The 27500-nt window shown below is 42.0% G+C and overlaps 1 protein-coding gene and 1 long non-coding RNA gene across 11 annotated transcripts in view; one reads left to right on the forward strand and one right to left on the reverse strand.

The window, feature by feature from the left end:
* Positions 1 to 27500, forward strand: part of LOC144956633 (ras-related protein Rab-32-like) — a 271216-nt gene that overhangs the window by 160428 nt on the left and 83288 nt on the right. The window lies entirely within an intron of this gene.
* Positions 8892 to 24863, reverse strand: LOC144956803 (uncharacterized). Of its 2 annotated transcripts, none has more exons than XR_013642021.1 (4): positions 24691 to 24863; positions 22486 to 22560; positions 12324 to 12370; positions 8892 to 9060 (listed from the first exon to the last, which is right to left on the reverse strand). It is a non-coding gene; the product is annotated as an uncharacterized LOC144956803 (long non-coding RNA). The 2 variants fall into 2 exon arrangements; XR_013642020.1 differs by lacking the exon at positions 24691 to 24863 and adding an exon at positions 24021 to 24112.

Here is a 27500-nt window from a genome sequence, read left to right on the forward strand (position 1 = left end):
AATCGAGAGGTCCACTCGGCTTTATACGAGCCTGGTCAGAGCGGAAGTAGGAATGACCATTGCCAAGGTCACTAGCCGTACGATTGTTCACGGCTAGAGATCCCTACACTGTTCCCCCCTCAAAAAGGGCAGGGTGGCTGGATGTGGGGTACTCACCTGCACCTTTCTGGAGCTCTCGGTATTACAGTGAACTAAAGGAGAGGAGCCCTTACCTAGGGCGTAGCAATAAAAAAGGGGGGTAAAATAAAACAAGGAAGGCCCTTTCCTAGGGCCGAACAAAAAATAAAGAAGGCCCTTACCTAGGGCTAATATAGAAGGGAAGCCCTTTCCTGGGGCTGGGGCAAAAATAAATCTATTTACACGGTTGCTCGCCCTAGCACCTAGCTGTCTAAGACAGAGCTGTGGAGGGACAGCTCCATCGAGGGCTCTCTCTCCTTCATTCTTTTATTCTCCTCCCGGAGACGGGTGACCTCAGCCGCCTCGGTCCGGAGGGAGGCCAGCTCCTGCCTGGCCCTCTTAAGCTGATTCCGCAGGCTGCGGAAGTCCCCCCGGCGGCGGCGAGATCTGTCTCGGCGGTCGGCTTGCTCTTGCTGGTCCTCCCTCCTACGCCTGCTGGGAGGCCGGTCGCGGCTTTGTCGGGCCGGGGTACTCGTTCTTTGGGCCCGACGGGGCGAACGGGACCGTCTCCTACGGTCACGGGGCCTCCGTTCCTGGTTAGAGTTAGAGGCGACAGGGGAGGTCCGGGATCTATTCCCAAGCCTCGAGGTGATTGGGGGTGTCCTCGAGCGTCTCCAGGGTTGCCTGCGATTTCGAATCGCGTGCTCCGGGTTACGCCCCGGAGGAGAGCGCCTGCCGGCCGCTCTCGGCATCTCTTCTCGGAATCGCAGGAAATCCCGGAAGAGGGTTACATCCCGTGAGAAAGAGGTCATCTGCGGAGATTAAAGAAAAAGATTAGTGAGAACAGGATGGGCAAATGAAAGTGTTCAGTTGCCTCGCTTGGTTCCTCGTCAGGTTGACACACCTGCCGTGGAACCAGTCGAAACACCTGTCACACGCAACCATGAGGTCTCCATCGTCCGGCTTTCCACAAGTACAGTACGTAATTTCCTGGCCAGACTCGATGGCCTCCCTTTCCTTTCGGATCCAGGCTGGGATAGCCCGGTCCCAACATGGCTTAAGGTGGTCATGGTTGACTGTCTTAATCTCCGAGTTCCTGAATTTGACAATGTATGTGGCGGGGGTCAGGACCATGGAGATGATGGCTGGTCCAGTCCATACAGGTTTCAGCTTACTGGACTTTCCTTTCACATTCGATTTATCCAGGTAATAAACCGCCTGTCCCCTCTTGAAGGAATGGACGTGGGCTTTGATGTCATAGTCCCTCTTCGTCCTCTTGAGCTCAGTTCGGAGGGTGGTTCTCGCAGTCTCATGGGCTATCTCTAATCCCTGCTGTAGAGAGTTGACATAATCTTCAGGAGACTGTGTGTTAGCATGTTTCCCTGGTATAACCAATTCCACCGGTGTGCTCAATTCCCGTCCTAACATCAATTTGTTGGGTGTAAAGCCAGTGTGCCGATTCACAGATGAACGAAGAGCTGAGGCGATGAGGTGTATGTTGGCATCCCAGTCGTCCTGCTTTTTGTCGACGAAGCTCCTGATAGCTGCCATCAATGTCCTGTTCATCCTCTCCACTTGGCCGTTCGCCGAAGGGCGATAAGCAGTTGTTCTAGCCTTGTGGATCTGAAGTAAGCGGCACATTTCTTTGAAGAGCTGGCTTTCGAAGTTTCTTCCTTGGTCGGAGACGATCTGTAGTGGGTAGCCGAATCTGCAGAAGAAGTTGTTAACAGCAGCTCTGGCCGTCTCTTCAGCCCCTTGAGAAGGTAGCGGTATGCACTCCACCCATTTCGTAAATTGGTCCACCATCATAAGGATGTGCTCATTTTCAGATTTAGAGCGAGGCAGTGGCCCTATGAAGTCAATGTGAACCTTCTCCATGGGGATACCTGCATGGTAAGTTGTGCATGGGTATCTCGCTTTTCTCTGTGGCGTTTTATTCTGATTGCAGACGGGGCATTCCCTTACATATTTCTTTATGTCAGATGTCATCCTGTACCAAAAGTAGGAAGTAGATATTCTCGCCTTGGTACGTCTGATTCCCTGATGTCCTGAGCTGGGGATATCGTGGCACAGTTTCAGAATGTGGGGTTTTAGAGACGTAGGTATGACAAGGAGGTCTTGTGGGCCTTCGTCTCTTCTGTATAAGGCTCCATCGATCAGGAAGAACAGGTTGCGGTGCACCCAGTAGAACTTTTCTTCCTGGCCGGACAGCATCAAGTCCGACATTTCTGGGTCTGCTCCTAATTTCAACCGTAATAGCAAGTGGGTCATGTGATGATCATCCGACTGCAGCTTCCTGACATCCTCCATGTCAATGTTGTCAAGGCCAACTTGTGTCGAGTCGTCTTGTCTTACGACTTGTATTTTGTGTCCACCCTCATTTGTAATATCCAACCCATTGACAATTATGTCAGGGGACCTGAGGGGGATAGCACAGCTCACTCCTGACGTCATCCAGGTAGAGTTGTTCAATCCTCTGATCTGTCGCACTTTACGTCCACCCTCGTTTATGATATTCGACCCAGTGACAATTGTGTCAGGGGACCCGAGGGGGATAGTGCGGTTCCTTCCTGACGTCATTCGGGCAGTGTCGTCCAATCTCCTGAGTTGTGTTCTACGTCCGCCCTCGTTTATAATATCCAACCCAGTGACAATTGTGTCAGGGGACCCGAGGGGGACGACGTAGTCTACTTCTGATTCAAAGGTTCCCCATCTCTCCTGTGTTCGGGCGCAATATGCGCATCCGCCACAAGGCAATTCTGATAACGCCTTGTGAGGACGGTAGTGTTGGCAAGTGTCCGTCGTGGGAGGTCGAGTACGTTTGTTTACGGCTAGAGATCCCTTCAAAAGAAATAGAATTGGTTATCAGTAACAGTTGTGCCAGAGAGTCCCAGGCGAGGAGGTCTTCAGCAGTTTCACAGCAACTAAAGAGGGCACTTTTTATTATCGAAGAGAAGCCGACGACATTTTTACTTACTGTGTTTCCCAAGTGAAAGCAAATAATTTATGATTATGTTTCATCAGGTTATGGTATTTCTATTTAGGGATGACGAAAGGGGGGGGGGAAGATTCGGGGTGAAAATAATGAAATCTCGTCGTCTTAGTGGCTTGATAGAAGTCAATTTAATTCTTTCTTTGGATAAATAAAACTAATTCAAGGTATTCAACTGAGTAAATATACATATAGTCAATATAATGGCGCTTCTATATGGAATTTTTTGTCACATTTTTACTAAACATGTATAAAATAAGACAAAGAAATAAAGTCAAACTCACACAGAGGGCATTTAGAATCTTCATGATTGTCGCGTTATTCGTTATGTCTGTCTGTATCCAAATGGAGTCCCTTGTTTGAATGTCGGGTTGGTTATGGTGTTATCGATAGAATGAAGTTGACATAACTCAGGTTTTTGATATTGTTTTCTTTTGCCACCGGCGTTTATTAGTAATTCTCATTAAACGGTATTAACCAGACTTTAGGCGCTTTAGGTTACATAAAACAGTTTTGTGTGTTGGTCCGTTATATTTCTGGAAGGCAATGTTGTGAGCTTCTTAGCCAAGGGCTTACTATCTATAGTTAGAATGAAGTTGACGTCCCTTTGTTACTGTTTTTTGCCATCCGCGTTTATGAGTAATTCTCACTGAACTGTATTAACCAGGCTATAACGATTTATTTTACACATAGTTTTGTGTGTTGGTCCGTTATATTTCCGGATGGCAATGATGTGAGCTTCTTAGCCAAGCACATTCTATCTATGGATGATGTGCTCCTGGCTGAGAAACACTCAACAAAATGCCATCCTGAAAATTAACGGACCAACACACAAAACTATGTGTAACCTTCTCACTAAACTGTATTAACCAGACTATAAAAGTTTATGGTTACACATAGTTTTGTGTGTTGGTTCGTTATACTTCCGGATGGCAATGTTGTTAACGTCCTAGGCAAGCCCATACTATCTATATTATTGTTTTGTGTGTTGTGCGTTAAAAGTTATATCGTAGCTATCGTAAAGTTATAGATAGTTCGAAGATGACGTCACTCAGGTCTTTGTTATTGTTTTTTGACATCCGCGTTTATGAGTAATGCTCACTGAACTGTATTAACCCGACTATAGATAGTTCGAAGATGACGTCACTCAGGTTTTTGTTATTGTTTTTGCCATCCGCGTTTATGAGTAATACTCACTGAACTGTATTAACCTGACTATAAACGTTCGTGGATACACATAGTTTTGTGTGTTGGTCCGCTTTACTTCCGGATGGCAATGTTATGAGCTTCTCAGCCAAGCGCATACTATCTAAAGCCTGACACTGACCACAAAATGACGTCAAAATGCCAGTCTTTTGCCACAAACGAAAACAGATCGTGAGTTGTATTCAACAGTTAAAACAATGACATAACTTGGTTCCTTGAGCTCTACTAACGATAACTCACTACACGCTACACAAATCTAAAAAATGACGCCAAACTGCCAGCCCTGGAGGCTTCTAGCGTAGCCATCGTTATGTTATAGCCTGACACTGAAATCCAAAAGGACTGGCAGTTTGACGTCATTATTTGGTTTGTGCACCGCCTAGTGAGTTGTCGTTAGTAGTGCTCATGGAAACAAGTAATTTCATTGGTTAAACTAATGAATTCAACTCACGATTTGTTTTCTTTTGTGGCAAAAGACTGGCATTTTGACGTCATTTTCTGGTCAGTATCAGGCCATAACTTTACGAAGGCCACGCTGACACTGACCAAAAAATGACGTCACAAAAGAAAACAAATCGTGAGTTGTATTCAATAGTTCAAGCAATGGGACCACTAGTTTCCATGAGCACTACTAACGACAACTGACTAGGCGGTGCAAAAAACAAATAATGACGTCAAAATGCCAGTCTTTTTGGGTTTCAGTGTCAGGCTATAACTTTACGATGGCTACGGTTCTAGTGTCAGGCTATAGATAGTATGCAGATGACGTCAATCAGGCCTTTGTTATTGTTTTTGCCATCCGCGTTTGTGAGTCGTTCTCACTAAACTGTATTAACAAGACTATAAAAGTTCATGGTTACACAGAGTTTGTGTCCGTTATACTTCCGGATGGCAATGTTGTGAACTCCTTGGCCAAGCGCATTCTATCTATATGTTAATGGTGGCTACGATTATATCCGAACGCATATCATCAATAAGTTCAAGGTTAAGTTATAGCCTGACAATGAAACCCAAAAGGACTGGTCTTTTGACGTCATTGTTTGGTTTTTGCATCGCCTAGTGAGTTGTTAGTAGTGCTCATGGAAACAAGTGGTCCCATTGGTTGAACTATTGAATACAACTCATAATTTGTTTTGTTTTTTTTTGTGGTCAAAGACTGGTCTTTTGACGTCATCTTTTGATCAGTGCCTGGCTATAGATAGAATGCGCTTGGCATCGAAGTATAACGGACCAACACACAAACTCTGTGTAACCATGAACTTTTATAGTCTGGTTAATACAGTTTAGTGAGAACAACTCACAAACGCGGATGGCAAAAACAATAACAAAGGCCTGAGTGACGTCATCTGCATACTATCTATGGATAGAATGCGCTTGGCCAAGGAGTTCACAACATTGCCATCCGGAAGTATAACGGACCAACACACAAACTCTGTGTAACCATGAACTTTTATAGTCTGGTTAATACAGTTTAGTGAGAACAACTCACAAACTGGATGGCAAAAACAATAACAAAGGCCTGAGTGACGTAATCTGCATACTATCTATAAGTTAACGATAGCTACGGTTGGTACGTTAAATCCGGCTGGTGGGTGTTGTGAGAATTTTACCTAAATACATAGTACATATGTACACTTGACTCAGAAATTCACAATATTGCTATCCGGCAATATAACGGACCAACACACAAAACTGAGTGACCTTAACGTTTATAGGCTGGCTAAAACATTTTGGTGAGAATTACTCAAAAACATGGATGGCAAAAATTAATAACAAAGACCTGAGTAACGTCAACTTCATTCTATCTATGTGTAGTCCATTTCATTCAATTGGCGGTCTTAAAACAATAACATAGAGCTGAGTGACGTCAACTTCGTTCTAACTATAGATAGTAGTGTTTGGCTAAGAAGCTCACAACATTGCCATCCGGAAGTATAACGGACCAACACACAAAACTATGCGTAACCATGAACTTTTATAGATCGTATGCGCTTGGCTAAGAAGCTCATAACATTGCCATCCGGAAGTATAACGGACCGACACACAAAACTGTGTGTATCCATGAAAGTTTATAGTCAGGTTAATACAGTTCAGTAGAACTCATAAATGCGATGGCAAAAAACAATAACAAACACATGAGTGACGTCATCTTCGAAATATCTATAGTCTGGTTAATACAGTTAAGTGAGAATCACTCATAAACGTGGTCGGCAAAAAACAATAACAATACCATGAGTGACGTCAATTTCATTCTATCAATATGCAACTCTTTCACTCAACTCGCGGTCTAAAATCTATAACAAGGAGCTGAGTGACGTCAACATCGTTCCATCTATGTGTAACCCTTTCACTCAACTCGCGGTCTAAAATCTATAACAAGGAGCTGAGTGACGTCAACATCGTTCCATCTATGTGTAACCCTTTCACTCAACTCGCGGTCTAAAATCTATAACAAGGAGCTGAGTGACGTCAACATCATTCCATCTATGTGTAACCCTTTCACTCAACTCGCGGTCTAAAATCAATAACAAAGAGACGAATAATGTCATCTTTTTTCATATGCTTAAGATATAACGAAGTCGCGGTCTAAAATCAATAAAAAAGAGACGAATAATGTCATCTTTTTTCATATGCTTAAGATATAACGAAGTTGCCTCAATCAGGTCTTTATTGTATTTTGCCATACATGTGCGGTTATGTGGTCTAGTAGTATGACACTCACTTTCGGATCGGAAGGTCCTGGGTTCGAACCACTAATTCTGGTTGTTACCAACATAGGTGCCTGCTCCACCCACTTTTCTGAATTAAAAATTCACCCCATATACCGGAGCATACTCAATGTCTCAGTTGTTTCTATGTTATATGTTTGTGTTGAGAATATTGGCTATTAAGCTTAACTGCTGGCCAGGTAACTTTGCGATGGTTGTGTGTGTGTGTGTGTGTGTGTGTGTGTGTGTGTGTGTGTACTCCAGTAGTCCGTGAGATAAGGCACTAATAATGAATGACCTGAGTTTGATACGAATTTTTTTTGGATTCGTGGATAGCTCATACGGTAGAGTCACCTCTCACCGGCCAGGCGGAGTTGTCGTACCAATAAGGTCGCAGGTTCAAACCCCACCACCGCCGCAAAAAAAAAATGTTATTCTCTATTCACTTCATCTCTTGTTGTTACCAACATAGGTGCCTGCTCCACCCACTTTTCTGAATTAAAAATTCACCAACACTATGTGTAACCTGAACGTTTATAGTCTGGTAAATAGATAGTTCGAAGATGACGTCACTCAGGCCTTTGTTATTGCTTTTGCCATCCGCGTTTGTGAGTTGTTCTCACTAAACTGTATTGACCAGACTATAAAAGTTCATGGTTACAGAGTTTGTGTGTTGGTCCGTTATATTTCCGGATGGCAATGTTGTGAACTCCTTGGCCAAGCGCATTCTATCTATAGATAGAATGCGCTTGGCCAAGGAGTTCACAACATTGCCATCCGGAAGTATAACTGACCAACACACAAACTCTGTGTAACCATGAACTTTTATAGTCTGGTTAATACAGTTTAGTGAGAACAACTCACAAACGCGGATGGCAAAAACAATAACAAAGGCCTGAGTGACGTCATCTGCATACTATCTATACAGTTTAGTGAGAATCACTCATAAACGTGGATGTCAAAAAACAATAACAAAGACCCGAATGACTTCAACGTAATTCATTCTGTAGAAGGAACGAAAATGACGTCACCAATCTCTTTTGTTATTGTTTTAGACAGCCATTTTAATGATTTGTTCTCACTAAATTCTATCAATCATTCTTTAATTTGTAAGTTAAAGTTTTGTGTGTTGGTACGTTATAGATAGTATGCAGATGACGTCACTCAGGCCTTTGTTATTGTTTTTGCCATCCGCGTTTGTGAGTTGTCCTCACTAAACTGTATTAACCAGACTATAAAAGTTCATGGTTACACAGAGTTTGTGTGTTGGTCTGTTATACTTCCGGATGGCAATGTTGTGAACTCCTTGGCCAAGCGCATTCTATCTATATCGGATGTTGCGGGATTTGTTTATTTTTTTTTTGTATTTTAGCTAAACGCAGAGCACCAATAGGCTTAAGTCATGGCGTCACTTCCCTCGTAATGACGCATGGTAAATTAGTAACTGTCTCTAAACTATCGGAACAATGGCGGACGCCCTTATGAAATATTTCTCCGACGAGCATAAAAGTGTATCCAGAGGAGAGAAACATTAAAAATATGATCATGTTTTGACTTTTATACATACTAATCAAATGACATATGAAAAGTTCGAACCAGAATGAAGAATAAAAAGTACCGATTTTCTTTGTTTAGAACCGCGCTGCTTGCCGTTGCTGGGTGACGTCACATCAGACTATTGAATCCAATTGATTTTTGGTGATTATTTCTCACTAAACTATATGAATAAGACCATAAACGTTCAAAGTTAGACAGTTCTGTGTGTTGGTACGTTATATCCGGCTGTCGGATGTTGTGAGTTTTTTACCTTAAAGCATAGCATCGACAGCACCTGTTTTGATTGAGAAACATTTTCACAAACACGACGATTTATTATAAATACTTTATTGTCCGTCTCAAAGATTCAAAACATGAATGAGTTATGTCGTCATGATCTGTCTGTCGTGTGTTGGTTGACCCGACCACTCTGTCACTCATAGTCATAGCAGCTTGTGGACGTCAATTTAGTTCGGGCCATCTTCCCTTGGCTCAACAACTCTAGTGATAAAGTAAAAAATATACAACGATATTATTCATGGTGGTTATGGTGAAGTAATTTTGTCGAAAAGATATCTAATTTTAATAGAATGGTATTATGAGGATGGTGGCGGTGATGATGATGATGATGATGATGATGATGATGATGATGATGATGATGATGATGATGATTGTCAATAAAACGGCATTACAACACGTTTTACCACACCCATATTACGATTAATATCAAAATCAGACAATTTGATGTATCGTCGTATATTTAATGTAAATGCTGCTGATCGAAACTCGAAGAAATAAACAATAATGTGAAATTGAATGTAAGCTTCAATTTGATTACAAAAACAGATCAAATGAACGTTTCGGGTTTCCGCTTTATTAACAAAACAGAATGAATGAAACACCACAGATGAATGAGATGATGTGGTAGTGGCGTAGTTAAGATGAATCATCTCATTCATCTGTGGTGTTTCATTCATCCTGTTTTGTTGATAAAGGGGAAAGGAGCCCGAAACGTTCATTTTATCTGTTTTTGTAATTAAATTGAAGCTAACATTCAATTTCACATCATTATTTATGTCGTCGAATATTTAGGAGTATGTGCTTCTTTTGCCACCTGACAACCACATGTTTATAGATAGTACGAAGATGACGTCACTCATGCCTTTGTTATTGTTTTTGCCATCCGCGTTTGTGAGTTGTTCTCACTAAACTGTATTAACCAGACTATAAAAGTTCATGGATACACAGAGTTTGTGTGTTGGTCCGTTATAGATAGAATGCGCTTGGCCAAGGAGTTCACAACATTGCCATCCGGAAGTATAACGGACCAACACACAAACTCTGTGTAACCATGAACTTTTATAGTCTGGTTAATACAGTTTAGTGAGAACAACTCACAAACGCGGATGGCAAAAACCATAACAAAGGCCTGAGGGACGTCATCTGCATACTATCTATACTTCCGGATGGCAATGTTGTGAACTTCTTGGCCAAGAGCATTCTATCTATAGTTAATGGACATGATCTATATTAACTTTCGATGTGCTCGAGGTCATTGGTCACATTGCAAAATGTGTTCAAAGTGACCCACTTAGTGAAAAGTGTTCAGATTTTTAAATATCTAACATCACGATTGGTCATTTGATTCAGCTTGACACATGGACATGTTTATCATTTTTGTAAACAAAGCAGCGTGTTTACATTTGTTTAAAAATATCCAATAGTTGGACAGCAACAAATCATGTGATTGATGACCTGGTTGGACGAAAACATGAATATAGATCGCTCCCATTCTTTTTCCTATAATTTGTTATGGAATGTGAGCGGTCAAAGGTAGGAGCACGTGTTTTACCACGTGCTGTCAGACTTTCTTGTTTTGTTTGTTTGTTTTGTTTTTAAGCTACGAAGCTTGCAACAAAATTAATGTCATATCAGCGCCAATAAAAAGGAAGAAGATGTTAAAAGATTCTAGAATTGCAATGAAAAGCACCCAAGAAAAGGTAAGACAAATGGGAATGGTTCAAAAAGGAAACAGGTGTAGATTCCATGAGCACACTATCAGTGTATTTTGTTTGAGATCACCTAAATGTCTTAGCCTGACACAAGCAGGGGTCCCCACTAAAAGGAACACACTTAAATGTTTACAAATCATATAATATTTAATAAGTAATACAAACATAATACAATGCATAACAGAGATAATGGGAGCGATCAATATTCATGGTTTTGTCCAACCAAGTCATCAATCACATGATTTGTTGCTGTGCAACGATTGGACATTTCTGAATGTATCGAAACACGCTGCATTGTTTATGAAAGTTGTAAACATTCCCACGAGTCATGATGAGTAAAATGACCAATTGTATTGTTGGATATTTAATTTCTCAAACTGTGAACACTTTTCACTATGTGGGTTATTTTGAGCACACTTTGCAATGTGACCAATGACCTCGAGCACATGGAAATGTAAAATAGATAGTATGCAGATGACGTCACTCAGGTCTTTGTTATTGTTTTTTTTTTTTTTTTGCCATCCGCGTTTATGAGTAATGCTCACTGAACTGTATTAACCTGACTATAGATAGTATGCAGATGACGTCACGCAGGCCTTTGTTATTGTTTCTGCCATCCGCGTTTGTGAGTTGTTCTCACTAAACTGTATTAACCAGACTTTAAAAGTTCATGGTTACACAGAGTTTGTGTGTTGGTCCGTTATACTTCCGGATGGCAATGTTGTGAACTCCTTGGCCAAGCGCATTCTATCTATAAACGTTCATGGATACACACAGTTTTGTGTGTTGGTCCGTTATACTTCCGGATGGCAATGTTATGAGCTTCTTAGCCAAGCGCATACTATCAAAAGATCGTGTCCATTTACAGTTTTTTTTTAAAAATACCATCTCCCAAAACATTTTACTATTTCCCTCCCAGTGAAGCTATCCATCCGACCAGCGTCAGGACAAAAAAAAAACAAGTAATAAAAGAAGGGGCAGCGTGGCTAAGCGGTGCGGTCTTAGCTTCATACCCAAAAGGTACTGAGTTCGATTAACCGCCTAGTTGTATGGCTTTGAGCATATCACATCGCCCTAGTTCACTACAGCGCTGCACTGCGGCTAACGCCTGGGTTATTCCAGTCTTCCTTTGGAATCGACCCTAAAGACAAATTTCCCCTTGGAGATGAATAAAGGGAATTTTAATCTCAACCCAAGACAAAGGTTAGGCAGAAAGCATGTTGGAAACCAGATATAGGAGGGTAGGCAACAGTAAGTGCCTCCCTGCTCAATACAGGAGGCCAGGAGTTCCACCCAGACTTTTGTTTTGAGGGCATCATCGAAATGGTTGTTGTGCGGCTATGTGGTCTTGTTGTATGACACTCGCTATAGGATCGGAAGGTCCTGAGTTCGAGCCTCGTTCAGTGCATAGTTGAGTCCTTGGAAAAGGCTCTTTACCCAAATTCTCTCACCGTACACAGGTGTAAAATTAGTACCTGGCCGTTAACAGCGTTGTCTCTGTCCGGAAAAAATTGTAATATCATCGCCTGACAGGCGTCATGTCTCGTTCTACACGTTACGTGTTGCTGTTGGGCCCGGACCCCTTGTAAAGCGCTTTGAGCATATTTAGTGGATATTACACTAGACAAAAGCTCACATTTTTTTAATGGTTAGCTCTTTAGTATCGGTATCATTTTGACCGACTTGTGCATTGACGATAATCTATAATATTATTATCATAAATTCGATTATTATCCTAGATTCGATACTTACATTCCAATACAAACTCCATTGACGCAAAGGGCTGGGCCCAAGCAGTCCTGTACAATGAAATAATATGAAATGAATTAATACTTTAAAAAGGAAAGAGCAAGCATTTATTCTAAGTTGTTTTAAAATTTATATATAATTTTAGATGTTAGTTTTATTGGAAAGTTTTGTTGTTATTTTGTTTTGTTTGTGTGTGTGTTTTTTTTTCAATTTGTTTTGTTCTCTGTCAGTTTCTATTTTTTTTTGTTAGTTTTATTGGTGTTTTTTGTTGGTTTTATTTTCGTTATTGGCAGGTTTTGTGTGTGTGTGTGTGTGTGTGTGTGTGTGTGTGTGTGTGTGTGGTGGGTCGCCACAGTTACCTATATAAATTTTCATGTTTATTTATTTATTATTCGTTTATGGTAAAGTACATGAGATCAAACTCGCCTTCAGATCAGAAAGTCTTGGGCTTTAGACCCGCTCTGAGCTGCGCAAAATTGAGTCCGTAAAAAAGGCTCTTTACAAATATTATCTCACCGTGCTTATCTTTAAAATGAGTACCCGGCCCTTATCAGTGTTGTGTCTGTCCGAAAAAAAATTGCAATTTCGCCTAACATGTTTCATTTCTCGTCCTCCATGTTAAGTACTGCTATTGGCTATGGACCCCTTGTACAGCGATTTGAGCACGTTTAGTGGATTTTGCTCTTTATAAAGGCTCACGGTCTTTTTTTCATATGGGAAGTCTTAATTTATCATAGGAAGGGTTTGTTGAATTATAGTTATGCCGAATTGTTTGGGTTTTCAAAGTTCAGTTAGTTTTCTTTTATTATTGTATTATGCTGGAGATCCTAAGTACTGACCAACATAATTGATAAACACTATTTAGACTTAGAAATATTCCACGTATTTTGTTTGTTTTGTTTTGTTTATAAGGGTTTTACGGCGCTTGCCACACATTTAGGTCATATCAGCGCCAGTAAAAATGATGAAAATGGGATAGACAGTAAAAAATATTCTAGAGTTACAATTAAAGCACCAAATAACAAAAACAAAAACAAGTAATACAAAAGGGAATTAAATTAAATAGGGAAGAGGTGTAGATTCCAAAAGCACGCTATCGGTATACTTAGTTTGAGATTACCTAAATGTCTCATCCAGACACGAGCACGGGTCCCAACTAAAAGGGACACACTCAAATGTTTATAAGTCATATGTAAAACAAACAATGCGTACATAAAAGAGATGATTTACAAGACATCTCCAAACACTATACATTGGACTGTTTCTCTCCCAGCCAGAATATTTCGCCAATGCCAGGACAAAACCAAGTAACCTCATTCCAAGACAAAGACAGAAAGCAGGTTGGAAAACGGGTATAGGGGGGTAGCGAAAGAGTGAAAATGGAAAGGCTTCGTATGGGAACAAAACAGACAATGGACGTTTCGGGTACAAACCCTTCGTCAGCACAACAATACACAAATAAACGTGGAAAACAAATAAAATATAATGGAAAATAACTTGTGTCGTCTGTACTCAATGGTGGTTGCAGTATGAATGAAATGTTAGCGTGGCGTGGGTAGAGGATAGTGTGCCCCAGGGGGGTGATCTAATTGATAAGCAGAGGTCAGCGTCAGGGAACAGAACTTTCCAGACTATAATGGAAGATAAAAGACATATTGGTAGTAGTAGTAGTAGTAGTAGTAGTAGTAGTAGTAGTAGTAGTAGTAGTAGTAGTAGTAGTAGTAGTAGTAGTTAGTAGTTGTAGTTGTAGTAGTAGTAGTAGTAGTAGTAGTAGTAGTAGTAGTAGTAGTAGTAGTAGTAGTAGTAGTAGTAGTAGAACGCTGTAGTGGAACAGTAGGGGGGGGGGGGGTTTGGAGGGGGCGGGGTGAAAGGGTCACGGCGGAGGTGGGGGGGGGGGGTTTGTTGGATGAGCGAAGGTCGAATCTTCGCGAAGGAACGATGCGATAGTAAAGTGGAATACACCAATAAATAGATAGATGGATAGGCAGATAGATAGGTAGATGGTCAGAAAAGAGGGGAGAGAAGGGAGAGAGAGAGAGAGAGGAGAGAGAGAGAGAGGAGAGAGAGAGAAGAGAGGAGAGAGAGAGAGAGAGAAATTAATAAAAGAAAAAAATTTAAAATAAAAATTTAAAAAAAAAAATTATTAAAAAAAAAAAAAAAAAAAAAAAAAAAAAAAAGGGGGGGGGGGGACGGGGGGGGGGGGTTGGTTTGAGGCGGACCGGTAGAGAGGGGGAATCAGAGAGAGAGAGAGAGGGGGGGAGGGAGAAAGAGGGAGGGGGGGACAAAGAAAGAAAGAAAGAAAGAAAGAAGAGAGAGAGAGAGAGAGAGAGAGAGAGAGAGAGAGAGAGAGAGAGAGAGAGAAGGGTGGAGGGGAGGTGAGAGAGGGCGAGTAAACAGCCGAGTGATAGCTGGGTCTATATGTATATTAATGGATGAAAAAGTGGATGATTGGACACAATGAGAGAGAGCTAGGAAGGTAGATGACTATGAATCGGTGGATAATCAGTAGATAGATTGCTTGCTAGATAGATAGATAGATAGATAGATAGATAGATAGATAGATAGATAGATAGATAGATAGATAGATAGGTAGGTAGGTAGAGTTGTACTTTTAGTAGTATGAACAGTAGTAGTAGTAGTCGTAGTAGTAGTAGTGGTAGTAGTAGTAGTAGTAGTAGTAGTAGTAGTAGTAGTAGTAGTAGTAGTGTGTGTAGTAGTAGTTAGTAGTAGTAGTAGTAGTAGTAGTAGTAGTAGTAGTAGTAGTAGTAGCAGTAGTAGTAGTAGTAGTAGTAGTAGTAGTAGTGAGTAGTAGTAATAGTAGTAGTAGTAGTAGTAGTAGTAGTAGTAGTAGTAGTAGTAGAAGTAGTAGTAGTAGTAGTAGTAGTAGTAGTAGAAGTAGTAGAAGTAGTAGTAGTAGCAGCAGCAGTAGCTGTAGTGGCAGAAGTGAGAGCAGCAGTGGTGATGATATGGGTGACGTTGACATCTAGTGGTGGTCAATCCTGGTGTTGAGTCCGCGTGGAGTCAGCGTTCCCAACAACTTGATCAGGTGAGTTTCCCTACGTCGACGGGCGGAAGTGTCCGAATGGCAAAAACTGAGCACACACACACGCACACACTGTACATCGCAGTGGTCTGGCAGATTGAAGTGTCTGGCCACTGCTGTGTCTGCACAGTTCGATATGTCACGCAAGTGCTGCACGAATCTGTCACCCAGCCTCTTTCCGGTCTCACCAACGTAAGCAATCCCACACAGGGAGCACGTAATCGCATAGACTAGATTACGGTCAGTGCAAGTAAACGGCCGCCTGATGTCCCAAATCTTGTCTGGAAAGCTGACTCTGTCATACTCCCACAGGTGCCCACAAGTCTTGCATCGGGGTCGCATACACGATCTGGCTTTAGGTCCATCCCTAGGTATGGGTTCCAGGCGGCTTCTGACAAGGAGATCCCTCAGGTTACGATCCCGTCGATATGCTACCAACGGGGGTTCTGAGAAAACTCTGTGGGTGTCTTCGCCCGCCTGGAGGATCCCATAGTTCTGCAATAGGATGTTCCTCACTTGATCGGCATGGGGGTGATGCGTGAGGACTAAAATGGGAAGCTGTGTCTCCTGCTTCCTGGCATTGCGAGGCCTCATTGCTGCTTCTCTCGACACGAGGCTGGCTTTCCGGACAGCCTTAAGCAAAACCCTTTCGGGATATTCCCGTGCCCTAAAAAAATCGAGCATGCGATCACGTTGAAGCGCAAATTCATCATCTTCCAGACAGAGTCTCCGTAAGCGGAGTATCTGACTGAATGGGATGGAGTCTTTGCACTTCACCGGATGGGATGACCGATAGAGCAGGTAGCTGTGACTGTCCGTTTCCTTGTAGTGTACAGTGGTCCGTACTCCCGTGCTGGTCAATACAGCCTTGATGTCCAAAAAGTTCACCTCAGAGGTTGAAATCTCATAAGTGTACTCTATGGACGGGTGGAAGGAGTCCATCGCTAGGATGAACCCTTTCAACTGGCTGTGGGTCAATGACGTAATGCCGAAACAGTCGTCAATGTACCTTTTGAACAGCTCGGGGGCAGGTCCACTGTACTGATGGAAGGTTTCCTCAAGGTAGCCCATGAAGAGGTTAGCATATGAGGGACCCATCTTGGTGCCCATCGCAACACCTGAGATCTGATGGAAAAATACATCATTGAACTCAAAAGTGTTGAGTGTGAGCACAAGTTCGGTGAGCCTCACAATGCTGTTGCTGGAAATCCCTGGTAATGGATGGCGGTCGACGAAATGCCTGATGGCACGCAGTCCGTCAGGATGCGGTATGGATGTGTACAGTGCCTTCACATCCATGGTGAAAATTAGCCGTGGACGTTCATCCTGGAATCGAATTTCGTCAATGACACCAAGAGCATGGTTAGTGTCCTTGATATACGATGGCAGGGTGGGAACTATACGTTGAAATACCGCATCGAGGAACTGCGATACCTTCTCAGTGGGGCACGAGATAGCCGACAGAATCGGCCTTCCAGGTGGAGTGTCAGACAATACCCGGATCTTGTGTATCTTAGGGAGCATGTAAAAACATGGATTACCTAGGTCGCTGGGGTCGTGTTTAAGGACCTCTGCTCTACTAGGTAATTCTCCCTGCGATATCAAAGACTGGATTGTCTGGTGGACTCTGGTGTTGTTAGCAAGTGTTGGGTCCGAAGTCACTTTCTCATAAAATATCTGGTCACTCAATTGCCTGTGGCCCTCAGCTCTATAGAGCTCAGCGTCCCAAACAACTACGGCCCTCCTTTATCAGCCGCTTTGATCACTATATCACGACGTGATCTAAGTGATCGTACGGCAGCCCATTCAAGACGGGTGAAGTTAGACCTCTTGATAGGTGTGGGTCGTAGTGCCTCTATCTGTCTAAGACAAGTCTGGATAAACAGGTCGAGTGTAGGGGACTTGCCAGGACTAGGAGTCCAGTTTCTTTTACGTCGTGAGAAAGCGGCAAACGGATCCTCAGGGTCACGGTCATAGTCATGGTCACGTTCATCATCTTTGAAGTGATACTTCAAGCGTAAAATACGCATGAAGCGACGTACATCCGACTCAATGCGGGACTGGTCGGACGTTCTTCGCAGTGGGATGAACTTGAGACCTTTCCTTAAGACCGATTCCTCTGCACTGCTCAACTGGATGGTCGGGGGGACAGAAACCACCAGCCGGTGGTTGTTGTGGTTCCTGCTGGGGGGGATAGCTCCAACATTATCCATCACGTGGGTGGGTTCGCTGATGGGTGGGGTGAATTGATCGCTTCCAGACTGGTCCCCGGCTGTTGGAGGGACTCCCAAACCACCAATGGTGACTGGCTGGTTATGGGTGCCATTAAGAGCAGTGGGGCCAGAGGAAGGTTCAATGGGTGAATCCACCGATGGGAGTGTTGCCGAAGGGAGAATTACCTAGTAGAGCAGAGGTCCTTAAACACGACCCCAGCGACCTAGGTAATCCATGTTTTTACATGCTCCCTAAGATACACAAGATCCGGGTATTGTCTGACACTCCACCTGGAAGGCCGATTCTGTCGGCTATCTCGTGCCCCACTGAGAAGGTATCGCAGTTCCTCGATGCGGTATTTCAACGTATAGTTCCCACCCTGCCATCGTATATCAAGGACACTAACCATGCTCTTGGTGTCATTGACGAAATTCGATTCCAGGATGAACGTCCACGGCTAATTTTCACCATGGATGTGAAGGCACTGTACACATCCATACCGCATCCTGACGGACTGCGTGCCATCAGGCATTTCGTCGACCGCCATCCATTACCAGGGATTTCCAGCAACAGCATTGTGAGGCTCACCGAACTTGTGCTCACACTCAACACTTTTGAGTTCAATGATGTATTTTTCCATCAGATCTCAGGTGTTGCGATGGGCACCAAGATGGGTCCCTCATATGCTAACCTCTTCATGGGCTACCTTGAGGAAACCTTCTTCCATCAGTACAGTGGACCTGCCCCCGAGCTGTTCAAAAGGTACATTGACGACTGTTTCGGCATTACGTCATTGACCCACAGCCAGTTGAAAGGGTTCATCCTAGCGATGGACTCCTTCCACCCGTCCATAGAGTACACTTATGAGATTTCAACCTCTGAGGTGAACTTTTTGGACATCAAGGCTGTATTGACCAGCACGGGAGTACGGACCACTGTACACTACAAGGAAACGGACAGTCACAGCTACCTGCTCTATCGGTCATCCCATCCGGTGAAGTGCAAAGACTCCATCCCATTCAGTCAGATACTCCGCTTACGGAGACTCTGTCTGGAAGATGATGAATTTGCGCTTCAACGTGATCGCATGCTCGATTTTTTTAGGGCACGGGAATATCCCGAAAGGGTTTTGCTTAAGGCTGTCCGGAAAGCCAGCCTCGTGTCGAGAGAAGCAGCAATGAGGCCTCGCAATGCCAGGAAGCAGGAGACACAGCGTCCCATTTTAGTCCTCACGCATCACCCCCATGCCGATCAAGTGAGGAACATCCTATTGCAGAACTATGGGATCCTCCAGACGGGCGAAGACACCCACAGTTTTCTCAGAACCCCCGTTGGTAGCATATCGACGGGATCGTAACCTGAGGGATCTCCTTGTCAGAAGCCGCCTGGAACCCATACCTAGGGATGGACCTAAAGCCAGATCGTGTATGCGACCCCGATGCAAGACTTTGGGCACCTGTGGGAGTATGACAGAGTCAGCTTTCCAGACAAGATTTGGGACATCAGGCGGCCGTTTACTTGCACTGACCGTAATCTAGTCTATGCGATTACGTGCTCCCTGTGTGGGATTGCTTACGTTGGTGAGACCGGAAAGAGGCTGGGTGACAGATTCGTGCAGCACTTGCGTGACATATCGAACTGTGCAGACACAGCAGTGGCCAGACACTTCAATCTGCCAGACCACTGCGATGTACAGTGTGTGCGTGTGTGTGTGCTCAGTTTTTGCCATTCGGACACTTCCGCCCGTCGACGTAGGGAAACTCACCTGATCAAGTTGTTGGGAACGCTGACTCCACGCGGACTCAACACCAGGATTGACCACCACTAGATGTCAACGTCACCCATATTCATCACCACTGCTGCTCTCACTTCTGCCACTACAGCTACTGCTGCTGCTACTACTACTACTTCTACTACTACTACTACTACTACTTCTACTACTACTACTACTACTACTACTACTACTACTACTACTACTACTACTACTACTATTACTACTACTGCTACTACTACTACTACTACTACTACTACTACTGCTACTACTACTACTACTACTACTACTACTACTACTACTACTACTACTACTACCACTACTACTACTACTACTACTACTACTACTACCACTACTACTACTACGACTACTACTACTACTGTTCATACTACTAAAAGTACAACTCTACCTACCTACCTATCTATCTATCTATCTATCTATCTATCTATCTATCTATCTATCTATCTATCTATCTATCTATCTATCTATCTAGCTAGCAATCTATCTACTGATTATCCACCGATTCATAGTCATCTACCTTCCTAGCTCTCTCTCATTGTGTCCAATCATCCACTTTTTCATCCATTAATATACATATAGACCCAGCTATCACTCGGCTGTTTACTCGCCCTCTCTCACCTCCCCTCCACCCCTCTCTCTCTCTCTCTCTCTCTCTCTCTCTCTCTCTCTCTCTCTCTCTCTCTCTCTCTCTCTCTCTCTCTCTCTTTCTTTCTTTCTTTCTTTCTTTCCCCCCCTCTTCTCCCCCCCCCTCTCTCTCTCTCTCTTCCCCCCCCTCTCTACCGCGTCCGCCTCAAACCAACCCCCCCCCCCCCCGTCCCCCCCCCCTTTTTTTTTTTTTTTTTTTTTTTTTAATAATTTTTTTTTTTTTAAATTTTTATTTTAAATTTTTTTCTTTTATTAATTTCTCTCTCTCTCTCTCTCTCTCTCTCTCTCTCTCTCTCTCTCTCTCTCTCTCTCTCTCTCTCTCTCTCTCTCTCTCTCCTTCTCTCCCCTCTTTTCTGACCATCTACCTATCTATCTGCCTATCCATCTATCTATTTATTGGTGTATTCCACTTTACTATCGCATCTTTCCTTCGCGAAGATTCGACCTTCGCTCATCCAACAAACCCCCCCCCCCCCCCCCCCCACCTCCGCCGTGACCCTTTCACCCCGCCCCCTCCAAAACCCCCCCCCCCCCCTACTGTTCCACTACAGCGTTCTACTACTACTACTACTACTACTACTACTACTACTACTACTACTACTACTACTACACTACTACTACTACTACTACTACTACAACTACTACTACTACTACAACTACTACTACTACTACTACTACTACTACTACTACTACTACTACTACTACTACTACTACTACTACTACTACTACTACTACTACCAATATGTCTTTTATCTTCCATTATAGTCTGGAAAGTTCTGTTCCCTGACGCTGACCTCTGCTTATCAATTAGATCACCCCCCTGGGGCACACTATCCTCTACCCACGCCACGCTAACATTTCATTCATACTGCAACCACCATTGAGTACAGACGACACAAGTTATTTTCCATTATATTTTATTTCTTTTCCACGTTTATTTGTGTATTGTTGTGCTGACGAAGGGTTTGTACCCGAAACGTCCATTGTCTGTTTTGTTCCCATACGAAGCCTTTCCATTTTCACTCTTTCGTTAGTATTTTACGATCACCGGCTTCAGGCAGCCCTTACCGTTTTCTACTTTATAGGGGGGTAGAGAACACAGCAAGTGCTTCCCTTTCCCCCAAGAGAGGTCAGGAATCCCACCCAGCCATACACATTGAAAATGGTCACTTAGACAAATAAAATTATTGTTAGGATTGATTTTACGTACTTGAAAGTGACAGAACTACGACCGGCTTTTACTTATCTGCAGGTCTGATAACCCAACTAGTTACTGTAATGTTTTAACAAAAATGTTTTTATGGCTTTCACGGCGCTTGCAACACATGTAGGTCGGATCAGTGCCAATAAAAAGGATTGGACAGAATCATTCTAGATTTACAATTAAAATAACTTGAGGAAAAAGTACGGCAAAGGGAAATTGGTTCAAATAGGGAACAGATGTAGATTCCACAAGCACACCATTAGTGTACTCAGTTTGAGATCACTTAAAAGTCTCACCCAGACATCAGTACAATATCGAACTCAGAGAAATGCACTCAAATGTTTACAAATCATTTGTTTAAAAACAACAACAAAAACGATCTAACAAAGAGATGATTTACAAGGGAAAAAATATATCCCAAAATTATAACTATACAGTCGATTGTTTCCCTCCCAACAAAGGACTTCGGCCAGGGTCAGGACAAAACTCAGTAACCACATTTCAAGACAAAGACAGAAAGCAATTGGAAAACAGATAGAAGACACACACGTACCTCCCTGTCCACTGTTGGAGGTCGGGAGCCCCACCCAGATTGTTGTATTGGAAATACCAACGCAAAATATTCTTCATTACAACAATGTTTAAACGAGCCAATAATAGGGAACTGTGTTCATATGACGTCACATCTATTCTTCCGGTTACAAACGCTTAGGAAGTGAGCATGCAACCAGTCCTTCAGAGGGCTAATAATAAATAGGTTACATATTGAAACATAAGTTGGTATACATATTTTAGTAGCAGCTTGCACTGGGAAAATTCTAAAGACTGCAGGACGTAAATGAGCGAGGATAAACGATTTTTATTGACGACATGCTTATAATATTTAGACTAGAAAATATGATGCCATCACTCTAAAACCAAAAGATTAGTTTTCCAATGTATGTATCCAATCCTCTGGAAGACTGGTTTTACACTTCCAGTGATATTATAACCGGTTTTTTGACATCACACTAATGTTTCCCTATTCATCACAGCTTGTCACTCAAACACCGAACCCACTCCACAGCATCTGTGGAGCAGACTCTTAGGTCATGGTCAGTGTAGCTGGCCCATATTGGCATTCTTTAAGGATGTGCTCCAGCATCTGCACTGGGCATCCACATGTACCCAAGCTAGTCTCAGCCAGCCCCCACTTTTTCATGCTTCCAGCTGTTCTCCCAATTTTTCCCGTGCGTTTCTCTATTGATAAGACACAATGGATACTCACATCACTTGTCTTACAGCTTCTCTTTGCTGAATCAACACGGGCCAACAACATCGAGGAAAGGGCCAGTGCCATATACTGTTATCAAGGATGGTAAAAAAAAAGAATAAAACAATTAAATTTATTTATTAAAGGGTTGGAGGAGAGGGATACAGTGGAATCTGCATAAATCAACACTCTTTAAAGTCAATTTCTACCTAAAGTCAACACTTCTAGTTGATCCCAAATTATGTTGTGTTCTTTATCTAAGTGTTTTCCATTGATAATTGATAATGGATAAAGTCATCTTTTGCTTAAAGTCAGTCATTTTCTCTAGACCAATAGTGTTGGCTTTATCAAGACTCCACTGTATCAAGATCAAATAATATTTATTTGACCTAAAGTCTAAATGTGGTATTGCATCGTTATCACCCGAAATGTTGATTCTTGAAAATTTATATCTAAATAAACATATAATAAATTCATTTTATTTATCCTATTTCCATTTCCATCCACTTCCATAAATCTCTGTCCAGTGCAAGTGTTTTGGGAACAAATTACTAACTGGATATTAGAAACTAGCACGCTCGAAGTAACACAGATATTCACGGCAAGCGTCCATAGAGACAGCGCAGCCATATTCATCTTCATCACATCATCATCATCCCTTTCGGGAATTTTTTTTTATCTAAAGTCTATTCCAAGGCAAGATTGCAATAACCCAGGCGTCAGCCGCAGTGCAGCGCCGCAAATTGAGCTAGGGCGAGGTAACTTGCTCAAGGCCACACAGCGCAGCGGTGGGTGATCGAACTCGGTACCTTTCGGGTATGAAGCAATGACCGTACCGCTGAGCCACGCTGCTCCTGATACAACTGATTTAAGAATTTGACCGGTCGTCTCAAAACGGCATTACAGATTGTATGCGCTTGGCTAAGTTCACAACATTGCCATCGGAAGTATAACGGACCAACATACTAAATTCTGTGTAACTTTGAACTTTTATAGTCTGAATAATACAGTTTAGTGAGAATTACTCATAAACGTGAATGGCAAAAAAACAATAAAGACCTTAGTGACGTCAACTTTATTCTGTCTATATCGGAGTGAACCCTATGCGAGCAAGAACTGAACAAATGTGTTTGAAAGGTACCAGACAAAGCAAGAAAAAAAAATACCAAAAAAAAAAAAAACATCCCAAAAAATCTGTCGACCACGACTGGGGATTGAACCTCAGACCTCCTGATTACCGGTCTGACGTGCTACCATTACCTACACCAGAGACTCCCGATAGTTGGGACAATTTTAATACCTATATTCTTCACAAGGGAACTCGTTTTGCACTGTGAACCCTCGCTAGCATCAAACAAGAGTGGGTAGTTGGTAAGTGAGTGAGTGGGTGGGGAGAGAGAGAGAGAGAGAGAGAGAGAGAGAGAGAGAGAGAGAGAGAGAGACGTTTTATTTCAGATAATTAAATTTACTTTTAGATTCATTCCGACATAATTCTTTTTCGAGACAGAGGACCACCCACATATAATACAAAGTAAGAAAGTTAAACTCACAAGGAGGAGGATATTGAGAATCTTCATGGCGTTTCGTTGTCCGTTGTCAGTTCTCATGAAACTGTATTAATCAGACTATAAACGTTTAAGGCTACACATCGTTGTGTTTTGCTGGTACTTGTAACCGGTTGGGAAATATGAACATTTTTTGGTGAATGCAAAAACATTATTTGTTACACTTACAGTGAATGACAATCAGTCGGATGGTGAAAAGGTTTGAACTGAGATATTGCCAAGTTTAGTTAGAAGGTTAATTTTTATCAAGGATAAGTTCTTGTGATAAATGATTAAATCAACCCTTTTTGTACATCTTCCAGAAATATCAAAACTTAATTTCACTTCTAAATATTTTTACAGCTAGTCAAGTTGAAAAAGTATGAAATTTGAGAAATAATGTTGCTGGATACCTTTCCCATACATCTGACCTAACTTCATGAAAAATCACCCGATTTACTTCAAATAAAGATTGAAATGCTCTGAGGAGCATATTCTTTCAGAAAATGAAAAAAAAAATAATACAAATCCAAAATTTCACCATCCGACTGAATATGTCGTGCACTAACATATTTTCTTATAACATTGAAATGGCGCCTGTATATGGAATTTCTCCCATTTTTACAAAACATAATAACATGATATATATTTAACAAAGTAAGGAAGTTAAACTCACAAGGAGGATCTTGAGGATATTCATGATATTTCGTTGTCAGTGAGTTGTTTGTATCCAAATGGAGTCCCTGACTGATATGTTGGGTTGGCTTTCGGCTATGGTATAGATAGTATGCGCTTGGCTAAGACGTCATAACATTGCCATCCGGATGTATAACGGACCGACACACAAAACTTTTTCTTTCCATGAACGTTTATAGTCAGGGTAATACAGTTCAGTGAGCATTACTCATAAACACGGATGGCAAAAAAAACAATAACAAAGACCCGAGTGACGTCATCTTTGAACTATCTATATGATCATAGCACACGATGTGTAGGTTAGCCCCTCCCATCTAAACTGTGTGTGACGGGATTGTGAATTATTATCACTTTCCTTGTTATTGATTTTATTGATGGTGTAGATTGAAGTAAAATACAAAAAACACCAGTTTCTTCCCTCCGGCATAATCGTGACCAACACACAAAACCAAAGAGTGTGTAGGGTAACGTAGTTACCAAGAGCTCTCACTTGTCTTAACCGCAATGCTATTGTCGCGTGCCAGGCGAGACAGCGAGTGGGTGTGCTCGCGTGTATGATGCGCGCGAGGCTTACTGATACAATGAAAAATACGAGTAGAAGACGGAAGATGCTTGGCTTCACCAAAAGCGGGAAGTGAGAGCTCTTGATAACATAACAATCATTACCTACACGCTCTTTGACAAAACTATGCTTTGGATGATTTGCGCTCAGCTCACAACATTCGACAACCGGAAATAACATACCAACACACAAAACTATGTGTAACCTTGAACATTTGAAGCCTGATCAATACAATTTTATGAGAATTAATTACTTATAAAAATGGCTGGTTAAAAACAATAACAAGGACCTATCTAAGTGATTTCTCGCTGACTTCTATTAATCAGACTATCAACGTTCAAAATTACACATAGTTTTGTGTTTTGGTACGTTAGAACCGGCTGACATTGTTGTGAGGTTTTTTTTTAGCTCAGCACACATCATCAATAGTTTTTCCCACACCATCCATATATAGATAGTTCGAAGTTGACGCACTCAGGTCTTTGTTATTGTTTTTTGCTATCCACGTTTATATATATCGCGCTCTCTCTCTCTCTCTCTCTCTCTCTCTCTCTCTCTCTCTCTCTCTCTCTCTCTCTCTCGTCTTTCTCACTCTCTTTATGCGAGGAGGGGGTGGGGGGGGGAGGGAGGGGGCGAGGGAGAGGAAGAGAGTGAGAGATAGAAGATACAGAATGTTGCATATATGATTTAAATGGAAGAGTATAGGTCCGAATCGATGTTATGCGTTTAGGTAAAATACTCACAACATCTGTCCACTTCATGAAACCAACCAATAGCTTCACTAAACTTTGTGTTGACCTTTAACGTTCATAATTCTGATTTATATATTTTAATGAGAACTAATCCCTCAACCCCGCGGTCCAAAACCAATAACAAAGAACTGAGTGAAGTCGTCTTCGTTCCTTTTATACAATGTATAGATAGAATGAAGTTGACGTCACTCGTGGCTTTGTTATTGGGTTTTTTTTTTTTTTTTTTTTTTTTTTTTTTTGTTTGTTTTTTTTTTTTTTTTTTGTTGTTTTTTTTTGTTTTTGTTTTTTGCCATCCGCTTTTTTTATGAGTAATTCTCACTAAACTGTATTAATCAGACAATAAACGTTTATTGACTTTAAGGTTACACATAGCTTTGTGTGTTGGTCCGTTTTATTTCCGGATGGCAATATTGTTTAGCCAAGCGCATACTATCTATTGATAGAAGGAGATACTGGAGACAGAGCGTCGCCATCGTTAACTTACAGCCTGACACTAGAACAGTAGCCATCGTTAACTTACAGCCTGACACTAGAACAGTAGCCATCGTTAACTTATAGTCTGACACTAGAACCGTAGCCATCGTTAACTTATTGCCTGACACTAGAACCGTAGCCATCGTTAACTTATAGTCTGACACTAGAACAGTAGCCATCGTTAACTTATAGCCTGACACTAGAACCGTAGCCATCGTTAATTAACTTATAACCTGACACTAGAACCGTAGCCATCGTTAACTTATAGCCTGACATTGAAACCCAAAAGACGGGCATTTTGACGTCATTATTTGTTTTTTTGCACCGCCTAGTGAGTTGCATGTCGTTAGTAGTGTTCATGGAAACAAGTGGTCCTATTGGTTGAACTATTGAATACAACTCACGATTTGTTTTCTTTTGTGGCCAAAGACTGGCATTTTGACGTCATTTTTTGTTCAGTGTCAGGCTATAAGTTAACGATGGCTACGGACAGAGTGTGTAGGAGTCTTGGTAATTTTATAATACGTGTAAAATTTGAATGCATTAAAACACTATAAGAATATTCACTATTGTGGTTTAACATTTGAAAGATGTATGTGTGCATTTTGATGAGTAACGTTTGTTATGATATGTTCCTACATAGAAGCCATAGCGACACAAAATATATAGATAACCCCGTCATCATCTCCGGCTCCAAATTAGTCAAATCTGATGTCACAGTAAAATCCTTAGGCTAATAATAATAATAATAATAATAATAATAATAATAGATCTTTATTGTCCATAAATATGGCAATTTGTCATTTAGTTACACTTGTTATAATGTTAAACGATAACTAAGATTGAACAGATATTTCACTCCTACTTATTTTCTCTCTCTCTCTCTCTCTCTCTCTCTTCTCTCTCTCTCTCTCTCTCTCTCTCTCTCTCTCTCTCTCTCTCTTTCTTTCTTTCTTTCACACGTGCTATATACACAACATAAACATATTCATTTCGTTTCAA

Source organism: Berghia stephanieae, chromosome 11, assembly GCF_034508935.2.
Source record: "Berghia stephanieae isolate SIO BIC M18660-M18661 chromosome 11, UCSD_Bste_1.3, whole genome shotgun sequence".
NCBI classification, from domain to species: Eukaryota; Metazoa; Mollusca; class Gastropoda; order Nudibranchia; family Aeolidiidae; genus Berghia; species Berghia stephanieae.